Source organism: Rattus norvegicus, chromosome 14, assembly GCF_036323735.1.
Source record: "Rattus norvegicus strain BN/NHsdMcwi chromosome 14, GRCr8, whole genome shotgun sequence".
Lineage (NCBI taxonomy): Eukaryota > Metazoa > Chordata > Mammalia > Rodentia > Muridae > Rattus > Rattus norvegicus.
The window spans coordinates 46,090,396-46,110,976 of NC_086032.1; positions in this window are offsets into that span (position 1 = coordinate 46,090,396).

Consider the following 20,581-nt stretch of genomic DNA (forward strand, 5'->3'; position numbering starts at 1 on the left):
AACAATGCCAACCAACTAGAACTTCCATGGACTAAGCCACTACCCAAAGAATATACATGGGCTGACCCTGGGCTCCAACCTCATAGGTAGCAACGAATAGCCTAGTAAAGGCACCAGTGGAAGGGAACCCTTTGTCCTGCCAAGACTGAACCCCCAGTGAACATGACTGTTGGCTGGAGGGCGGTAATGGGGGGAGGATGGGGAGCGCACCACCCATAGAGAAGGGGAGGGGGAGGGCTTAGGGGGATTTGGCCAGGAAACAGGGAAAGGGAATGACAATCGAAATGTAAATAAGAAATACCCAAGTTAATAAAGATGAAAAAAAAAGAAAGATCCTCAGTTTCATTTCCAGCTCTATACAGGTTTACTCAGAGCTGGTAAAGTTAAATAAATCACCACACTGATCTCAATATAAGATAATACCTAGGATCAGAGAAAAAGTCTCTATGACAATTTGTTTTACATTTTAAATTAATTGTTTTATTTATTTACATTGCAATGTTGCCCTCCCAGAGTTCTTTAACCCATCTCTTCTCTCTTTTGCCTTGAGAGGGTACCCCTTTCCCTTTTTATAATCAATATTGAGAATTTTAGGGTGTCTCATTGCCATTTTGTCAAAAGTTTACATTGAAACTATATGAGCCAAGACTAACATAGTATTGATGTATAATTCCTTAGAATCCTTCTCAGACTTTACATAATACATTTATTTATCAGTGACTCTAGACATTTTTTTTCTAAGATGACTTTAATTTTTGATGGACTTGTCAGGTTACAGATGTAGTAGAGTTTCTTAATGTATTTCACACAATGCCTCTTAATTAGGGTTTGATTAATGTTTTGACATTAATGGACATTTTTTCAAGGAAAAGCCCAAATAACCCCTCTCATAAAATCATATCACTGTTCATGTGCACTTGATCAAGATGACATATTTCTTCTGTAATTGATGTTTTTTTTCTTCCAGACCTCACAATTTTGATGGAATGTTGCTATGCAGTGTCATGTTTTCATTCTCCTTCCCCATTAGATTCAGTGTGGCTGATTCTTGCTGAGCTAGCCTCAACTTGACTTATTTTTGCCTGGGTCACCTCAAGTCCACTGTGAAGTCAGTTAATGTTACTCCTCATATGCATTGCTGTTCTTTGACATGTGTTTGACTTCTTTCTGTAGTCTCCATCTCTGCCAAAATTTTCCATTTATCCCTCCACATTGCCCAACATTTCCTAGAAATCCTGACCACATCACCAAGCAAATATTCTCTGCTGCTTCCAGTTTCTTGATCATAGACAAGTGTAGTTTTGAATACTGCTTTCTGAGGTCTGCAAAATTCTTCTTCCCAGATAAATCCCTTGGCTTTTGCCATGAGATGCTTACTAGGTGGTGGTGATAGAGTAGGGTTTCTGAAGTTACCTAACATCGATGTGTCATGGGACTTCCGTCATCTCTGCCTTACTGGTAATAGATATTTTATGTTCTGATTCAGATTCAGATTCTGATTCAGAGCAGTTCCTGCTCCTTTCCCACTGTAGACTGCTTTTCCCTTTTCCTAGCCTCCATGTGTTTGGGCCTATGTTAAGGATCTTGTTGGGTTTACTGCAGATGACTTTAAGCTGTTTTCCAATCAAGAGGCATTGGGTTGACTTCCAGACTTACCCTCAAATATGATTGTTTTATTGGGAGGAACATCACTGAGAGGAACATGTTCTATCTTGTTCCACCTGTCTATAGCTTTACTTGGGAGCTCCCAGTGTAGAACTTCAGAGAACACCTACCAAGATGGTGTAAATTGCTCTTTTGTTTTCAGCTGCTGCAAGTTCTATATTCTCACACTTTACAACACTCCATTTCTAGCAATTTTCTTTAAAAATGTGGCCTTAACTCTTTCTAAAAACTTGTGGATACCATTTGATATGGCTTATATTTTTTCCTTATAAATAACTACCTTTCTTTAAGTTCAACCTAGTTTGTGACCTAAGGTATATGTTAGATTCAAGAAGATTTATAATTTTCTTCCAGCTCTCCTAATGTAAGCAATCCTTTTTTCGAGCTTTTATTCCTAAGCAGAAGCCAAAAATTCCATTTAATGTTTAAGGTGTTGCAAAATAGTGATTTAATAAACCTTCCTTTCTGCCTAGTATCATTAAGTTTATTATGAGCATTCTAAATACTGGCCTTATTGGGGAAAATGGACTGGGTTGTTCCTGGTATTTGGTTATGTAGAATGTTACTTCAACACTCTGAACTTTGTTATCTACAAAGGGAAGATATTATACCCCATTATTTTCTCAAAAGTCCCATCATTTTTTAAAATAAGAATTCATAATTATGTTAGCAAAGCATGCATTTCACAGGCTTTTAACTGTATGTCTCCACTTTATCTAATGGACTGTTGAAATTAAAACCCAGAGATACCGATTTTTCTGGCAGCTAATTGGAGCAGGATCAATCACATAGGATGCTATTAGGAAATGGTATTGGAAGTCCAGCAGAGTGCCTGGACTTCACTGGATGAAGAGTACATTAACTCAACAATTTATCAAGACTCTTGGCAAAGTGTAGAATCAGCTGTTAAATGGGGTCACACAGATTGAAAACACAAGCTTTCTCTAAATAGCATCCACCAAGTTAGATTCCCAACATTTTTAATAGGATGTGAAATTTATTTTACAGGAAATTGTTTCTGCCTATATTAGCTGGTTTTCTTTTCTAAAGAATATTTTTAATAGAAATAAAAATCATATCACTTTCTACCCTCCTTCCAATCTATCCTTATTCTAGCACAACCTGCCTCCCAATTCTCAAGTTGATAGGCACTTTCTTCTGTTATTATTGTTACATATATATATATATATATATATATATATATATGTATATATACATCACACACACACACACACACACACACACACACACACAAGTTCTGCCTGCTGAGTCTATTTTTGTTGTTTGTGGGTATATGTTTCCAAAGCTGACCTTCTCTACTGGACAACCAATAAGGGGGTTTATCCCTGGAAAAAGCTAATTCTTCTAGCAATTATTAGTTGTCTGTAGTTCTTTGTCTATATTTGTAGCACCATAATTTTTTCTCACCTTGATGTTAGCATGTCCACTGACAGTGGCCCTTGTTCCATTGTTTTTTATGTAGCTATTTCTAGGTTAAATTGTTTCGAAATGGATCTCTTGGTATTCTGGTTCTTACCGTCTTTATGCCTTCTCTTCCTCAATGTTCCGTGAGCCATAGATACAGGAGCTTTTGTGTAAATGCATCTACTGGTGCTTAGTTCCTGGTGATCCATTGATTACTGTGTTAGTTGCTGTTTTCTGTGATAGTTACCATTGGCTGTATAGAAAAGAATCCTGAATGAGGGATGGTAGCTACACTTACCCATGAGTATAAGGATAAGATTTAGAATGTGGTAAGGAACCATGATGGTCCAGTAAACTCTGAGAACTAGATTCCTACTCTTGGCCCATGAGCTCACTAGCCTTGGGAAGCTGGTTGGATTTCCAGTATGGGGTTTTCATTATTTCCAGCCAGTTTAGATCAACCACAGTGACCAAGGTGAGGTTTAGGTTCCATGATGGCAGAGAAAAAGCATGGTAAAAAGCAGAAAGCTGTTGCCAAAATATGTGTCGTTGCAGTTAGATGACTGGGGTCCCATTGACATTACAGTTGCCACTTCCTGGAAGCTGCATTTGGACTTGGGCCATACAGCATCTTCTGTCTCAGTAAAGGAGACTCTTCTTCTATGGGGATCTCTGTGCTCCTACTTTCTTCCACATCTTCTATGGAGAAAAACAAAATGAAGGCAATAAGTCATGGCCACTAACATTGTCTTCTTTTAGAGTCAACTCTGCCATTTAGCATTTGTGAAGTCCAGTACATTCATCGAGTTGAGAGTACATGTCATTTGTGACAAGAGATTGGGAAGTTCTGGACATGGTTTTAGAAATCTGCCTACCACAGAATTTTATGGAATAGAGAGAAAACAAGCTTTGGGATGAGGGACAGAAGAAATTTAAAACAGAATTTTACAATTTGACTTAAAATATCTTTTGGATGAATATTTATTTAGCTCTCCATAAGTTAATACATGGAGAAAGAGAAAGGGAACAAGCCAGTGAAAGATAACTGACCACTTCCAAACCTATTTTATCACACAGAAACAATAAATCACAACACCAATTCGAAGGCTACCTAACAGAATGAAATGAGATTATACACTAAAGACATATAACATATAACTGGCACTCAATTAATTGATACATATTGCTAATCTTTTAGAGTAGAAATATATGGGCATAGAATTCCAGTAGCAATCTGCCTCTAGCCAGGAGAAAAACTGGACTCTGTGTATGTTCCATCTATTTGTCTTCTTTCTGAAGCCTGGGTGTTTACTCCCCTTTTCAAGATTCCTGAAAAAGCTCACAGCCTTAGCAGTGAATGTACACGTTTTTCCCCTTGTACTTGATAAATGAATCCAACTAATTCCACTGGCATGATGACAGGCCTCAACAACAAAAGTGTTTCCACAAAAGCTCCTATGTATTTCCTACATATTGTACATGTGTGGTGTGTCTCTTTCACCCACCAGCACTGAGGTCAGGGAAGCATCCCTTACAGGCATGGTGCTGTTGGCAAATCAGGAAGAAACAGAATGGGTAAAAAACATCCTCACTCAAATATAATCTTGTATGTCATGGTGCACTTGAGACATATCAAAGCAGGACATCAATTAGCAAGAATATGTTACCATCCCACTGCAAGGAACAGAAAAGATGCTAAACATACTGACACAACCATCATGGTCCAGCAGTCCTTACACATCTACTTGTACTTGCACTATTTAGCTTTGCCTGGCTTTCGGGTGCATCTGCCATTCTAACATCAGTTTACAGTTGTGAGGTGCACTGTTAAAAGAACACTAGTACTCAGCTCTGCTTAGAATTTATCTCAGGAAATACGAACTCACGACTGAAAACAACATGGTAAAAACTCACATGATCAATTAAAAATAACTCTATACTCAGAAATACATTTTAATGTATAGACGTTAGCCAGTTTCATTTGTTGCCAAACCATAAAAGCAGAATATAACTCAGAATGTTTCAAAATCAGAAATTAACTCATGACTCCTAAGAATCAAGTCGGTTAGTAAGCATTTACTGGAAAGTGAATGGATTTCAGAGTATATTTATTTCTTAGTACCATCAATTATGCTCTTATTTACTGTTCCCAGAAAATTTGAAAAGTTACATATTGCTTCAATAACTCATACTACACTGCATTTTCATTTAAATCACTCTGTTTAAAGCAACACAGGATTTATTATTAACATTAAAGCCCTGTACAGCAATACCGGCATGTTTTGTTTTGTAATGTCAAAATGAGTGTTAGAGTTTTGAGACTATTATTAGATGTGAATTTAAAGATAATTACACTCATGTGTATTGACTATGTCACATTCGTTCCTATATTCTAGTATGTTATTGTTTAAATATAACGTAAATTTTTTTTTCAGTGTGTAAATGGATATTTTGTAGGCTTGAGTTTATCCCTATGTGGGACATGGGTTCCCCCTTGTGGTTATATGAACTCACTTGTGTTCACTGCTTGTAAAGGAAAAGTGTCTTGATGTGGTATCAACAATGAAGCAAGGCTTGGGCCTTTTCATTGTGTGGTCCTCATTATCTGCACGAATGACTCCAAATAAATCTAAGCATACATATAAAAATAATGTGTTGTATTTTAAATCTTTTACTGTGCACAAAAACATTGGAGCACAACTTTATTAAATTTATAGTTGAAAATGAAACTATTGAAATGTGTTAATTCACATTAGCTATTCAATAAGCACTTCCTGAGAAGCCAGCCCCTCTCTGCATAAGCACAGTCAGCTTTTCTGTTTCTCTCTTACTGGAGTGACTGGGTGAAGAATTCTCCCTCAGCTTCACCCCCTTATCTCAGCTCTGGCCTCCACAGTGCTCTGCCTTCTGAACAGATACATCTTCTCAAATGATCTCTGCAATGGAAAAAGTCTTTGTTGTCAGCATACACAGAGCTTTCTCTGTTTAGTTTCTTCCCTCCTATTCCTCTTGGTCCAGTGCTAAGCATAAATATTAAAAACTGAAAGAGTGTTCTGGGCAGGAAATAGAATACAGTGGACAATGTCCTTCAACTTCTATGGGCATAAACATGACCTGAGGAACTTAATAATTGTACATAGTCAAAAACTGACTTGAAGAAAGCAAGGTTTCATTTTAGGTAACTGACTTAAGCACCTATTCTACATTTGTCTGAGTCGATTAGATCAGTAAAGAAATCTGTGTGAGTAACTTTGTCACTGTGCTTTCTAGAGTCCACTCTGAGCCAAATCAAGCAAGATTTCCCAGAATTAGTCCCCAGATAACTGATAACTTAATACACTGCTAGCTTGAAAACCACTGTGTTGAATATAGGGGCATCATAAAGGTAGCACAGAAAGGGACGGACTATAGGGGTACACCTGGAATACAACAAAATTGGGTTTACTGGTTCATTTGGATTAAGGAGACTGTATATCAAAGGAATGGTCTGTGTCTCATTATACAAAATAAAGAAGTTATTTTAGTACATGGGAGAAGGCTTATTATTTCAATGAGTACAAAACAGAGTTGCATGTGCAGAGGTCAGCATCAGGTCTTCCTTGCAAAATGTAACCTTAAACCTGAGTTTGATGTACAGTCCTATATCTAGAGACCTCTTATCTATACAAAGGCAGGCACTTCAGCTGTTAATCTAGAATGCTTTTCTGTGTCAAAATTACTTCAATCTTCCAGGCAAGAAAGAGATTTCATCCTGACTGATACAATTTCAAGTGGCAAGCTTTTTTTTTTTTATTGGATGATTTTAGAGAACAAAGTTCTCTAAATCACCTGCAGGAGACTTTACAGCTGTGATGTGTGGGGCTGTGTTTATTCTTGTCAAATTGTGGCCAGTTGTGCCTGTGCCTTTTTGAATGATGCAGCTGACTTTAGCATCTGAGAATATTTTTTTTCTTTGCAAACAGAACCTTTGCCTCATAAGGTTGTCTTGAGGAGAGAGACAGAACAGATAAGGGTCCAGATGGCCTGGCAGTATGTTCATGTTACTTTTTCATTCATTAATTTGATAATGAAGCCTTGAGTGCCTACTATATGCCATGCCCTTTGCAAACCTCTGGGATCCCACTAATGGAAGAAAACCAAAGAATTGTGTGCAGGAATCCTACAAGGTGACTGGGAGAAAATACACATCAGCAGACAATTATAATCATGTACGGACAAGTTGTAGCTGTACTGACAGGTGGAATTCAATGAACATTTATTGTTTCCTTGGAATTCAGGAAATGGAAAAACATTGTCAAGTTTACAGGCCTTAAAAGGCTGATGAGGAGTTAGGGGAGTAGCCCAGGGTAGAAGAAAAAGAACTCTCAAAGCAGAATCATCTGGGTCTTACCTATTGTTTCTCTTTGTTTTGGAGTTCGATGCAGAGTCTTCTGTTTTCTCAGTCTGGCTTTGAACTTGGCACCCTGCTGTCATAGCCTCTAGATTACTGGTATCCAACAGAGGTGCTACCATGGCCAGTTGAAAATAAGAGTCATCTGGGTTTTAACCTTGGCTGTACCTCTATGTATCAACTCAAGTTGCAGTTTTCTCCTTCTTATATGAGTAACAAAGACAGAAATGTTTACAGTTGAGCATGCAGTATAAGAGCGGAAGTTCTATGTAATAGGAATATGTGGGTGAGCACCCTTTCCTGACCTTTATGAGTATGTGTACAGAAGAGGATGCTGACTCACATGATGCAAACAAGGGTAACAAGCAAGCAGACTACTTAATAGATAATAAACTGGGGAGGAATTGTCAGCAAAGAAGACTGGAAGAGGTTGTGAGTCAAGGGTCAAATAGCTGAGATGACATCTCTGGAAATGTGCACTGCCTGCTGTGACTTTCCAAGATGTTAGATTACAGAAGCAATGCTAAGCAGCTGGGACTCCCCCAGCCTACATCAATCCGGACATTGACCTTATGTTCTATTTCCTTCTTCCCCCATACTATTGCCCTTTTAACCTTAAGGAGTGGAACAGCTCTTGTCTCCTCACTGGGAAAGAATCTTTCCGAACAAAAAAGATCAGTTTCCTGATGACACTGATAGAGATTTTAACTTGGAGCATTCAGAACTTAAATATTGTAGATTCCCATTTCTATACTCATACTCCACATCAAGCCAAAGGTTGAGTCAAGTGTCTTATTCTTACCACATTTTCCTTCTCAACCACCTATCCCTCTCCTCATGAGCAGAACACTGTAGAGAGCTGTTTAAATGCCTGAAATTCATGAGCCATTTCAGGTTAGTTTTTTTAAAAGGAGTATTCCATTCAAAATATCATAACATCCTTCTGAGAAGTACTAGTTTAGAAAAACAAACCTTTTCCCACAGAAGTTAACTCCTTTCAAAACTGAATTAAATACTGTTTTCAAAGCCTACATTGCTTATTTAAGACCTTTCTCTTTTTCTCTGAAATATTTAGGAATTTTGTACTTCAGACACACCTGTTTAATCAAGGTGACTCTGATTAAGTACCATAGGGTTTTTTTTTGTTTGAATAGTAAATGTTACTTTTATTTAAGTTGTAAAATGAGGTGCTTAATAATGAGCAGGATGATATAGATAATAGGTTTTTCACTGATGAAGTTGATGATTATTGTAAATGATAGATCATGCTCAAACCTGTTTGGTATCAAACAGCAGCAAAGATATATACATACATACATATATATATATATATATATATATATATATATATATATATATATATATATATATATATAAATTTGTGTGTGTATAGGTGTATATACTAAAGACTATTTGAACAATTTTCACAATAACACTGTAATCGGAAAGGAAAACATATTTCAATGTCAGTCTATAATAGACTATTATGAATAATGTGCTGGATTATGATGATGCATGTCTTTAATTCTAATACTTGGTAAACAGAGGCAGGAGAATTTCTACGAGTTTAAGGTCAGTCTTGTGTTCTAGAGCAGCCAGGACTACACAGAGGAAAGAACCCAGATGCCCTTCAACAGAGGAATGGATACAGAATATGTGGTACATCTACACAATGGAATATTACTCAGCTATCAAAAACAACGGCTTTATGAAATTCGTAGGCAAATGGTTGGAACTGGAAAATATCATCCTGAGTGAGCTAACCCAATCACAGAAAGACATACATGGTATGCACTCACTGATAAATGACTATTAGCCCAAATGCTTGAATTACCCTAGATGCCTAGAACAAATGAAACTCAAGACGGATGATCAAAATGTGAATGCTTCACTCCCTCTCTAAAAGGGGAACAAGAATACCCTTAGCAGGGAAGAGAGAGGCAAAGATTAAAACAGAGGCAGAAGGAACACCCATTCAGAGCCTGCCCCACATGTGGCCCATACATATACAGCCACCCAATTAGACAGGATGGATGAAGCAAAGAAGTACAGACCGACAGGAGCCGGATGTAGATCGCTCCTGAGAGACACAGCCAGAATACAGCAAATACAGAGGCGGAGGCCAGCAGCAAACCACTGAACTGAGAATAGGACCCCCGTTGAAGGAATCAGAGAAAGAACTGGAAGAGCTTGAAGGGGCTCGAGACCCCATATGTACAACAATGCCAAGCAACCAGAGCTTCCAGGGACTAAGCCACTACCTAAAGACTATACATGGATTGACCCTGGACTCTGACTTCATAGGTAGCAATGAATATCCTAGTAAGAGCACCAGTGGAAGGGGAAGCCCTGGGTCCTGCTAAGACTGAACCCCCAGTGAACTAGACTGTTGGGGGGAGGGCGGCAATGGGGGGAGGGTTGGGAGGGGAACACCCATAAGGAAGGGGAGGGGGGAGGGGGATGTTTGCCTGGAAACCAAAGAATTATTATTAAGTATTAAATAAATTTAAAAAAAAGAAAGAAAAATGATGCACTACTGATTATCTGTCCATTGAACATTTGCCAGTGTTCCTACTTGATAAAATGTAACACTAAAATAAAAAAATATTTTTTCTAAAAAACAAACAAACAAAAAAAGAACATATTTTAATTTTATTTTTTCCCGTAATGAAGTATTCTGCAATAATGTCAGAGAACAAATTATGGCCATATATGGCAACATTAGTTCAACAAAACAAAACATCCGAGAATACATGTTTCATTTCTCAACTTAAACATTTTCTGAAACTAACTATGATATAATAGGAACTTGCATGTGAATTACAAAAATGCATTGAAATGCACATAATTAAATGACATTAATTCTTGAACTATAAATTACATACAAATATATCACTCCCCTTCTGGTAAAATATACACAGACAAGCTTCTTGAGTGTGAGGTAAGGATATAGAGATGAATTGGCTGGAATTTATGGGCTGATACAATAGCAATGATTAAAGGAGCCTTGCCTTAAGAGAAGGAATTTATGGGAAGCAAAGGAATAGTGCTGCCTCTCCTGAAAGAAGACTGGTGTAAGGAAAAGAGAAAAGCCAGTTACCAAACCACAGGAGGTTGCCCTGCTGGAGAGGAGTTTAGAGGAGGAACAAAGCCTCAGAACTATTGCCATAGGAAGGCAAGGCATGGTGTGGTGCAATTCACTTCCCTCCTGCCTTCCAGTCACTTGCTAGATCTTGCCACTAAGCAAATACAACTAGAAGCCAGAGATACTACTAATGTGATCGATGAAAATGCAGATACATGAGGTTGGGGTATGACTGTAGGGAATTACAGAGCAGGTTCCCACAGAGAAAAAAATACTCATTCGGCTGATTTCCCCATATTATCTGAAGGAGAGGTAGTCCTAAAGGATGCTGGGCTTTTTTCCTTTAGTGTTTTAATGTAAGAATAATATGAGAAATGCTTTAATAATGGGAAAACTATGTCAATGTATATGAAGGGATGTATTTCCCTTTCACAGTATGAGTTTAAGTGTATGTGAGAGAAAAAGCTGTAGGGCAAGAGTAGTCTTTATTTTTTAGGTTTGTTGTTTATGTTTTTGTTTTTGTTTTTATTCTTTAATCCTTTTTATACAGCCCAGATTTTATCCCCCTCCCGGTCTGCCCCTCAACCACTCCCCATCCCCTTTCTCCTCCTCCGTGTCTCCAAGAGGGTGTCCCCATTCCCCCCACTCCAACCTTATCCTACTAGGCCTCCCCACTCCCTGGGGTCTCAAGTCTCTTGAGGGGTTAGTTAGGTGCCTCTTCACTCACTGAGGCCAGATCAGGCAGTCCTCTGCTGTATATGTGTTGGCGGCTTTATATCAGCTGGTGTATGCTGCCTGGTTAGTGGCTCAGTGACTGAAAGATCTCAGGGGGGCATCCAGATCACTTTCCTTTATAATAGGAAGAGATAGATGCGAAAACAAGTCTGAAGGTAAAGGTGTATGTGTACACATATGTATATATATGTACGTATGTGTTTGGGGGGTGTACATGTTAAATGTGTGTATGAGATGTGAGTGTAGATTACATATGACAGGATCTGTGTGTGAGCCTATGTGGAAACATGCAAGTAAATTTGAAAGTATGCCCATGTGTCCAAATGTGGTTATGTATATAAAAAATGTTTGAATGGGTGAAACTGGTACACTGATGACAGTATTCAGATGCACATGAGATACACAGATGGTGTAAGAATGTGAAGTAAATGATTTGTTAAAAGCATGATTGGGAGAGGTGTAAAACGGAGATGTGTGCATATGAATAAGTGTGTGTGTGCATCTTTGTGGATTGCAATGTGTGGGCATGTGTGTATACATGTGTGCATGTGCATTAGTATGTGGTGTATATGTGTGTGCATGTGTGTGTGCATATTTGTGTGTGTGATGAGCATGGGCATGTGCTTATTTGTGATATATGTGTGCATGCTTGTGTGTGTATGTATATGCCTATGTGTATGTGTATATGCGTGTGATATATGTGTTTATGGTTCATGTGTGTTCATATGCAAGTGTGTGTGTGTTTGTGTGTGTGTTTGTGTGTGTGTGTGTGTGTGTGTGTGTGTGTGTACAGATACTAGGGTGATGTATAGGACTAAGGAGATGAGCAAGTGAGGCCGTGTTATTTATGAGGCTTGTATGTGTTTGGAAGGGGGTTGTTGGACCATATATGTGAGTATACACACATAAATCCATAGAAATATTTTTCTTGGAAGAGAGATGGACATAAGAAAGAACCAATTAATATCGGAAATAGTGATCTCTAATGGTAGAATAAAAGAAATATGAAATCTTTCTGCAGTCAGAAAAGCAACAAATATTTTATTTCATTCTGTTTATTCTCAGAACATAAAATATATATTGTTCTTTTTGCATGTTGTGTAAAATAAAAATCTTCATTGGTAGGTTATTTCTTGATTATTAACACAGTAAACTGTGACTATCTGAGAGAAAACCTGATGGTGCTGTCGGGTATTTTTCATTTCTCTTTTAATCTTTAGGCTGATGCCTATTCTCAAGTATTTTTAGTAAACACCATCTCTATTTAATATCTAGTCATAAAATTATTTCCTATGTTGAAGTCACGAACTCAAGTTTGTCCTATGTCCAGGCCCCTAATAAAGGAACAAGGAGGACAGAATAGTGTTGTGTATCCCTTTCCTGCCCCCACCCTAACACCTTTGCAATAAGATTTCTCTTAGCTAAGAAAAACTCTACCTTTGTTTTTCTTTTTCTTTTTCTTTTTCTTTTTCTTTTTCTTTTTCTTTTTCTCTTTCTTTTTCTTTTTTTTCCTGCAACAGGTTTTTTTCCCCCATCTTTATTAACTTGGGTATTTCTTATTTACATTTCCATTGTTATTCCCTTTCCCAGTTTCTGGGCCAACATTCCCTAACCCCTCACTCTACCCTTCTATATAGTTGTTTCCCTCCCAATCCTCCTCCCTATTACCACCCTCCCTCAACAATCACGTTCACTAGGGTTTCAGTCTTGGCAGGACCAAGGACTTCCCCTTCCACTGGTGCCCTTACTAGGCTATTCATTGCTACCTATGAGGTTGAAGCCCAGGGTAAATCCATGTATAGTCTTTGGATAGTGGCTTAGTCCCTGGAAACTCTGGTTGTTGGCATTGTTGTTCATATGGGGTCTCAAGCCCCTTCAAGCTCTTTCAGTCCTTTCTCTGATTCCTTCAATGGGGGTCCTGTTCTCAGTTCAGTGATTTGCTGCTGGCATTCGCCTATGTATTTGTCGTATTCTGTCTGTGTCTCTCAGGAGAGAACTACATTCGGTTCCTGTCAGCCTGCACTTCTTTTCTTCATCCATCTTATCTAGTTTGGTGACTGTGTGTAGAGGGCCGCAATAACATTCGCCACCACTAGATAGCGCTGGCTTCCACTGCGCCCCACGTGGAAGGCTGAGCTAGACAAGATGGCGCTGGCCTCAACCACGCCAGCAGACTTCCTTTCAGGAAGTTAACTGTGTGCGCATGTGCAAGAGTGCCTTCGTGCCAGGTCTTTGCACATTCCGGGGCGTGCCTTATGAGATCATGGGTAAGCGACCAATCAGGTGTGGATGCGCCGCGCTAGGGTGTTTATAAGCGCGCCATGCGGGCGCGTGGCGGCTTCTCCATAAGATTTTAATAAAGTTTGGACGCAGCAAGGATTCCTATGTCCCCGCGTGTTTTCTTGCCGGCGAGAGAGAGCGCGAGGGACATTTGGTGCCAAGAACCTGGGACAAAAGCCACACCATCGCCAGGAGCCAAGGAGGGCCTCCGTTTCACGGAAGGGATCCAGAAGCTGTGAGTGGGGGTAAGACTCTGAGAGACTATGTTTAGCCTTGTTCTGTTCCGCCTCACTCCTCTGCCGGATGCAGCGGGAGCCTCGATTGTTGTTTTGACCGCCCTCGGGTTTTTTCTATTAGCCTTTGAGCTTCTAGTTACCGCCAAACAACGTCAGAGGTTGCGTGGTAACTACCCAGCTGTAACAGCAAAGCGGAGAGTGTTGGGGGAAGGGCAAGGCGGCATGTCAGAAACAGAGTGCAGTGAAAGGTTGCAACGAAAAAATGATACTGATCGATCTCAAGCACCAGGCCCCTCTGCGGTCTTACCACCGCCAGAGGCGAAAGGTTGGGGAAAGAACGCCCCGGGAGAGAAAAAGGGAGGAGATAAAAGGAACACAGTATTTTGGGAGAAAAATTTTCTCTTTGTGCTTGTAAAAGGTGTGATTAAGCTCCCGCGCCAGCCCGCGGGACGTGTGCTGATGCGACAGCTTTGCAGAGTCATACTGATTAGGCTTGATAAAGGTAGACTGCCTGAAAATTTATTCAGGAGAATCAAACAAAAGGACATCTCAGTGCCCATGCACAGCTTGATGGAGTTAATGTAATTGGGTTGTGAGTGGAAATACTCCGGACTGTGTTTCACTTCCATACCATTGGCAAAAGTCAGTCGTGCTGCTCAGATAATATATCTCAGTATCTTACAGGAATTGGGTTTCAACACATTGATGGATTAGTCCAGGAATTGAGACAATCCATCGTCCATATCGACTCCACTCGAGTGGATAGTCACTGTGAACACCATCTGGTTTTTTCCCCTCTTTGTCTATTGTCTGTCCCTGGTGCACCAGGATGTCCCCTCTATGTCAGTTTATGTCTGTGGTTTTTGTTTCTCGTTTAAATGTTTTATGTTTCATGTTCAAAAGAAAAAAAATGGTAAAAACTTTATCTGCCAGTCGTTCACACCTTGATTTGGTTTTAACTCGTTTCAAAAAGGGAACAAATGAATAAAAAACAGTTTCAATCAGGCCTTTGGAGCCCTACGCCGGCAGCCAGGAGTCTAGGTTAGCTGGAGAAGCTGCCCAGAGGCTAAGCGTCTGCACGAGCTGATCGTAAAGGCACCAGCAGCTTCTCAGCTTCTTTGGTACAAGAGTTGAGAGCTGTTTCTCTTAGAGAAATCCCTGACTTATTATTTGACTCAACAGGTGACAAAGTGCTTCTCTTAAAATCATAGCTAAAAAGGTAAAAATGGTGTTTGGTCTAAATATTAAAGATATGTGTAGCCACTTCAATTTGTTTCTGATTGGTTTTAAATGTGTAAATATGCTCTACTTGCCTTGGTCATAGATTGTTGGCTTTTTAGTTATTGGATATGGTTAAAAAGGTATAATATTGGTAACAGAAAGTTGACATAAAGCTGGTAATTTGGATAGAGTCATTCTAGATAACATGTGACATGGGCCAACCTAGGGAAACAGGTCTAAACTGAGATAATATTTTTATGGAATTCTTATTCTAGAAACCAGGCTTCTAAAAGAATTTAGGACAATGTCTCTTTGTTGAGGTACTAGAGACTATGCCATCGTGCGTTCATATATAGGAATTGGCAGTCAAACTTTGTACTAGTTTGTTGGAGGTCGAGTTTTGCTTTCCAAAGTTGTGGTTTGCCCTGAAGCTATCTGTATTTTGATGCTAATTCCACTGCCCTAAGGACAGCTGCCTAGTCACATACTCAGAACTCAGGTGACCTTGTGGTTGTGCTCTGTTGTTACAAGGAGAATTTAAGGATTGTGATTTAGGATTGCCAATGTTACATTGACTAACTCAAACTTATTTTTAATTAAGAAAAAATCAAACAGGTAGAGATTGTTACAAGATTTATAGAAGATTGATGAGGTTTTGGAACTTGTGAGAGCATTACGGCCAGTTTCCTTACTCCAACTGCCATTTCAAGATAGATTTAGAGGATTGATTTTGAGTTTTCATTTCGTGAGCTTGCTTAGTTTTAGAGAGCCCATAAAGTGATGTCATTAGAAATGGCTAACAGCCTTATATTATGTAATTTTGTTGCTTCTTCAATGTAAAAGGTTAGAACTTAAATCTTTCAGTGTATATGGAAATTTTTACTACAAACCTTTGCTCTCAAAATGAGTTTTAATATTTGGGGAGTAGCTGTTACACTACTCCAGAAAAGAATATTTGAAGCTAATTTTAAGCTTCTAAGGATATGTTAATTGGCTAAGTACCACACTCTACCATAGGACTTAGGTCTTTGTTATGCACATTGGAGATAAAGCTTCAGCTGTGTTAATACAGAGTTGTGGACTAGAGTCATAGAAGTATTTTAAAAAGAAACCTGATAAAACATATCTTATTCCAAAGAACAGTTAATTGGTTATTACAAAATACTGATATTTGGCCTATTACATATACAAATTTTTCAGACACAATTGATAATTTTACTCTTTACATGCTTTTGTACTGCCTGTATATTTGTGCATACAACCCATAGGAAATGCGCTTAGTGTATTTATAGGTGGTTCATCTAATGAAAAGGCTACATATATGATTGGATCACTTATTTATTCTCTTGAGTTTCTATTGCTTCAACACAGATTATTAATTTATGTGCTATAGCCACTGTTTTTAAAATGTTAAAAAAATCAAGCTTTCAATTCACATACTGATAGCCAATGTGTGGCTTGTGGTTTACAATTGATTTCAATTACTTAATGCTTTATTAGAGATGGGTTTTCTACTTAAAATTAATGAGTGATTTCAGTGTGAATGTCTGAAAACTCACTGTCCTTTCAGTGCTCTGGCTCAGACAACTAATTTAAACCTTAGGCTCATACCTAACTTTGAAAATGGTAATAGAGTTGATATGAAAAAAAGAAGACTCCATTTGCTTACTTTAAATTCTCAGCCCCGCCCTGCCAGCTCAGGGATTTCTAGTATGACTAAATCTGGACAATATTTACAAGATTTGACATTTCTAATTAATGCTTATGTTTAGGTAAATAAAGTTTGTGAGGTGCTAGAGAAATGGCTTAGTGGTTAAGAGCACTAAATACTGTTCCTTAGTAGACCATTTAAGAACTCAAACTGGATTGCCTGGGCTCGTTAACAAGGGAGGACAATGATACCAGATAGATTGTAGGCCTTATATAGGAACAATTATTCAAAAAATCTCATTCTTTATATATCCAAAACAATAATGCTAGAGACAATAATTTGGTATACAAGTCAATTTATAAATACAAGTGCTCAGTGTCCTCAATTTAATCCTCGAGGACTTACCTTAATAAATAATATCTTTACTATATCTTAATAAATAAAAAGGGGGAGTTATCCCTGTACGCTAAATAATGCTCCTTTTATTTCTATTTAAAAATTTTATGCAAAAGTTTATGGCACCCTAAAACTAGGCATACTTCTGCCTAGGTGAAATAGAGAGATCCACATATTGACATGATCCTGTCCAGATGTTTTATATGGGGAAGAGGGAATGTTTGTGTTTTTTCTACAGGATGCTAGAAGAGTGTGCCAGCTGCCTGAGTGGTTGCTGAGACTTGCTGATCCTGGTTACATGAAGATTCAGCTCTCCTGGTTCGGGTCCCTAGAGTCATTCCTCTGCCCTGAGAGGAAGATAGAAGATTCCCCTTCACCTTTTGTCATCACAGAGATTTTGCCATTGCTGCAGTCAGTGTTACCGCTACGTGTGTCCTGTCCCACTGTGGCCCGCTCTCTGTGCACTGCTGCTTGCTGGAGAAGACTAGACTCCAGCCGTTGCTGCCTCCCTCATTTCCCTGGTGACTCTTGCTGACTTAACTGGTCATTTTACAGACTGTAGCTTCACAGGAATGCCACCTGCGTAAAGCTGCTGTGGACTGGGGAACTTTGTCCTGGTTATACAGATCTCAAACATGTTTCCCTTGCCTGATGGTTGCTCCAGAGAAAAATGACTGATCCTGAACTGTCCTGGAAAAGACCTTGACACTTTCGCTGCTATTGTAGCAGCCATTACTGCTGCAGACATTGTGTCTGCAGTGTCTGGAGTTTTCCTCCCCCATTCTATTGTTAGACAAGCACAGTGGGTAAACTTTCTGGAGTAGTTACTAACAATTGGGAATTCTAAATTCTATTATAGGAGCGGCTTGACTACTACCCTTGGTGGTAACAGCTGAGGTGAACCAGATGAGGTGCCCACTACTTATCGGGAGTGGCTCTGTTTGGTGCAGCCCTGTGCTGTGGATTAGTATTCATGCTATGGTTGTTTTGCAAACTCAGATCTCAACAGAAACAGACAAAGCCGTTATCACTCAAGCACTTGTGGCCATTGTACAAGGGGCCTCCCTTGGAATTTGGTTATCTATGCTCAGGAATTAGTCGGTATCTGAGTTCTCTGCTCTTGCACCCCATGGATCTGTGGATCCATTGCACTGGGATGAGAGAGACTCTCTCTCGGTATCTGAGATGTCTGCTCTTCACCCATGGATCTGTGGATCCATTGCACTGGGATGAGAGAGACTCAATGATCCTTTGAACAGCCCTTCCACATCGCTGAGGTTTCCTCATTGCATGCGATAGTGTGATCAGGACTGTTATAAAATAATATAAAATAACTCAGGACTGTTATAATATAAATAAATAGGGGGGAGATGTAGAGGGCTGCAATAACATTCGCCACCACTAGATGGCACTGGCTTCCACTGCACCCCACGTGGAAGGCCGAGCTAGACAAGATGGTGCTGGTCTCCGCTGCGCCAGCCGACTTCCTTTCAGGAAGTTAACTGTGTGCGCATGTTGAAGAGTGCCTTCGTGCCAGGTCTTTGCCCATTCCGGGGCGTGCCTTATGAGATCATGGGTAAACAACCAATCAGGTGTGGATGCGCCGCGCTAGGGTTTATATAGCCGTGCCATGCGGGCGCGTGGGGGCTTCTCCATAAGATTTTAATAAAGTTTGGTCGCAGCAAGGATTCATATGTCCCCGCGTGTTTTCTTGCTGGAGAGAGGAAGCACGAGGGACAACTGTATATGTATGGGCCACATGAGGGGCAGGCTCTGAATGGGTGTTCCTTCTGTCTCTGTTCTAAACTTTGCCTCCCTATTCCTTCCCAAGGGTATTCTTGTTCGCCTTTTAAAGAAGGAGTGAAGCATTCGCATTTTGGTCATCCTTCTTGAGGTTCATGTGTTCTGTGCATCTAGGGTAATTCGAGCATTTCTGCTAATATTCACTTATCAATGAGTTCATACCCTATCTGTTTTTCTGTGATTGGGTTACCTCACTCAGGATGATATTTTCCAGTTCCATCCATTTGCTTATGATTTGATAATGGAGTAGTATTCCATTATGTAGATGTACCACATTTTCTGTATCCATTCCTCTGTTGAAGGGCATCTGGGTCCTTTCCAGCTTCTGACTATTATAAATAAGGCTGCTATGAACATAGTGGAGCATGTGTCTTTTTTATATGTTGGGGCATCTTTTGGGTATATGCCCAAGAGAGGTATAGCTGGGTTCTCAGATAGTTCAATGTCCAATTTTCTGAAGAACCTCCAGACTGATTTCAGAATGTTTTACCAGTCTGCAATCTCACCAACAATGGAGGAGTGTTCCTCTTTCTCCACATCATCGCCAACATCTGCTGTCACCTGAGTTTCTGATCTTAGCCATTCTGATTGGTGCGAGGTGGAATCTCAGAATTGTTTTGATTTGCATTTCCCTTATGACTAAGGATGTTGAACATTTCTTCAGGTGTTTCTCAGTCATTCAGCATTCCCCAGCTGTGAATTCTTTGTTTAGCTCTGAACCCCATTTTTTAATAGGGGTATTTATCTCTCTGCAGTCTAACTTCTTGATTTCTTTGTATATTTTGGATATAAGCCCTCTACCAGATGTAGGATTGGTAAAGCTCTTTTTCCAATCTGTTGGTTGCCATTTTGTTCTAACAACAGTGTCCCTTTCTTAAGCAATTGAAAGAGGCCTTAGATTATTTTAAACACGTCTTTTTTTCTGAATTGCTTCATTTTCCTAATAATACATATTAAAAGTCACCAATTCTAGTGTCCTTTTGAGAGTAAGTGGCTGAAGTGTTTTTATACTTTTAAATTTATTCTAAGGCCTTCTTTCAATTTTCCAAAATCGACTTATTATTTTACATGGCTCCCTTTACTTCACTTTGTCACCTGTGGACATCTGTTATCTATGTCCCTGGAATTGGTTGCTTGTATTTATGAACAACTAGCTTAATTTTATATATAATTGTTTTATATTATATCTCCACTTCACATTTAGAAAAATACCTTAGCTATGGAAATGTAAATTGAACAAATTCTATTGCAAATGCCATTAAGCTTAGTTGAACCCATAGTGCTATTGGCCCCAGAAAACACATCAGTAATTTTTGATGGTGCTGACACCCAGGGGTGTTTCCAGTTGTCTGATTAAGCTTTTCTTCAATATTGGTTGTAATGCTTTGAACCCCTAAATCAGGAATCTGCATGTTCAAAAACTGAAGGTCGTTTTCTCCAATTGGTTTTTGATTGATCAATATAGAGACAACGGGCCTACAGACTGAAGCAGGACCTTTAGATTTGCCTGGGCAAGGAACTGGAAGGAAGGAGAGGCAAATTACCATGATTCAGAGGGAGCTGGATCAGATTTAGAACTGCAGAAGGAAAAATCACCCAAAATGTAGGTGAGAAGAAATGTGCCCAGAAGCATCTTGAGCAGCAAACACTAAGGAATCGCCCAGTCAGAGCCAGGACAATAAAGATAAAATATA